The 2,500-nt window shown below is 40.4% G+C and overlaps 1 protein-coding gene across 2 annotated transcripts in view; it reads right to left on the reverse strand.

Annotated features, from left to right (window-relative positions):
* LOC122247243 (uncharacterized) overlaps positions 1–2,500 on the reverse strand; it is a 449,398-nt gene that overhangs the window by 246,741 nt on the left and 200,157 nt on the right. The gene's annotated exons all lie outside the window — the stretch shown is intronic.

The raw sequence follows: 2,500 nt of genomic DNA on the forward strand, positions 1-2,500 counted from the left end.
ACCTGTGCGCCGACTTCGACTTATTTCTCATTCTCCTTTCCCTAAGGAGATAGCGGGGAGAGTTTCATGTCGAGGGAGACAGTGAGCAAAAGTAGTCATGCTTTACGTCTAATTTCAGTGATTTCAAGAACTAAGAATGTTCTCAGTGATACAAAAGAACGCTGCTTTCGTCGATGACGATTCTTTTATGGTTAAAACAATAACAGTTGGGGAAAACAAAACAACAAAAAACTGATTATTCAGATGTACGTCACAAACAATTATATATCGATTTTAGCAATGGGTCTGGGACTCAGTCATTCTAGTAACACTTATATAGAAATTGAAAATATAACATTACACTCGAATGTCTATTGCGTAAACTTGACTTGCATGTCAACATGAGTTGCGTAATGGTTCTCTCTCTCACACTACTAATAAGCCGCACTTGAGATGACTATGCATGTCGCTTCTCTCCCATCGCCGGTGAAATTGGCGTCGGCTTCCAGGAGAGTAGCCGATATAGAAAGGCGCAACTTATCCTCTACATCACAACCTGTGTTTTTTAAGAGAACGAACGACCGGCATCCGAGCTCTGTCTGTTAATATCCAGCTCACGTATATAAAGCATGCGATAAAACCCTGTATCACTTTCATGGCGGCTGAATATAATTCGCCGGGTCTTTTTGCGTGTTATTCGTCTATTACGTCATCCTTTGAAATCCAGAAATCGAATTCATTTCAAAGACTTTGAACACTGAAACATCGAAAATGCCATACTGCCGCGACTCGTCTACAGTGACGATTTTTTAAAACGGGCAATTTGTGACAGTAATTGGCCTCCTTTGATAAAACGATTTCCAGAGAAAAGAGACGTCTTCTTAATGTGATTACATATTTTAAAGTACAGCCGAAGCGTCAATTCTGAATATTCAGACGCGAGATTTCCCTGCGTCAGTCTTCTTCTCCATTCAGATAATTGCGTTACGGCTGGAGCGTCCATCCGCCTCGAGAAGTCACTTCCTCCTCACTTCTTATTACCCGCCCGCGGCCGGCTATGCTTGGTAAAGAAAGAAAGAGAAAGAAGAAAGAGTAAAATATATGTTTGCATATATCAGAGCACAAAGAGAAGACTAATGGGATTGACAGCCATATTCTTTTCATCTGACTGAAGCACCGAACTGCTCCTGCAATGCAAAACCACGCCCCCTCCCCGCATCCAAGTTCCATCACCCAGTCTCCGCGCGTTGTAGATCGCCGTTGATCTCGTACCTTCCCTTCGATGCCGACAACAGAGTCCACTTTTTTTCTTCTTTCTTCGAGATATTTCAGCTGTATCCCGATTTCGCTGTAACTCGCTACGCGTAAAATACTACAAAATGGTGATTATCAATTCCTCCATTACTAATTTATACAAATTGTTCTCACAGGATCACTTAAAATAGCTTGAAGAATCGGTTTATCAATATGTGTACGATATAATTATAATAGTAAATAAATCCTTTAAAATGAAATGAATAATCCGAGGAAGAATATCCTGAATCGCGTTGTTCAGCGGTAAGAAAGTCCATTCCAAGAAGCCGGAGTCACGAAAAGGCAAAACTGCTTGCATGACAATTCATCAATGGATGCTTTAATGACAGAAAGAAAGAAATGCTGCACGTGGGAAGCTTGGTAAGTGTGAAGGTAAAAACTCTGGTGATATGAAATAAAACATCAAACTGCAAGGTTACTAATGCTCGATAGAAAATATATCAATACACGAGCTTTTTTAAATTTGGTACATAATAACCGAAAACATATATGTTTATTCATTGGAATTGTGGTATAAAATATATTCTTATTGGCTGTACGGTTAGGCTTTCTCCGCATTTTCCAGTAATTTAAGTTTCCTCTTCAGAGACAATGATGCTTATACAACCATGAAATGTCCTTTTAAGAGTCTGCTACCAACGTTTGCTCTTTACAAACAACTTTTTGTGCTTTGGGTGTGTCGGCTTAATAACGATAAATGGTATCCTTGCAAGGAGATTACATTGAGCCTTTGAGAGCTGTTACTCAATTGATTCCAACCATTCCTGCTGCCGTACGCCAGCGCCGCCGCCTTCTTTAATTCTGTTTTGTTGCCGGAATCTTTGACACTGATTCCGCTTTCCTCACTAATTGAGATTTATCCGCTGCGATCTCACAAAATGCATTTTCTTGAAACTGAAATTGCCTTTGCTATCACCTATTATATTCTTTGTGGCATTGGTGAAATATTGCACATGGCCCGACGGTTGAAATTCGAGGAAAATTGTAATCCTCAAAAGGTAATTCAACAACCGGTCTTCCGAAGTGCATATTTAGCCCATGAGAAGGCTTTCCAAGATTCCGAGCCATTCCTCGCAAAAAAAAAAAAAAAAAAAAAAAAAAAGTAGATAAAAAGAAGACTCGAGCTCGCTTCGAGACGGCACAAAATCTCTCGGACGTTTACCTCCGCGAGTCGCTCGTGCTGTCTAAGAGTCGCCGTTCGCTCCAA

This window comes from Penaeus japonicus, unplaced genomic scaffold (assembly GCF_977035675.1).
Source record: "Penaeus japonicus unplaced genomic scaffold, GWHDUDI00000001_assembly GWHDUDI00000022, whole genome shotgun sequence".
In the NCBI taxonomy this organism is placed as follows: Eukaryota; Metazoa; Arthropoda; class Malacostraca; order Decapoda; family Penaeidae; genus Penaeus; species Penaeus japonicus.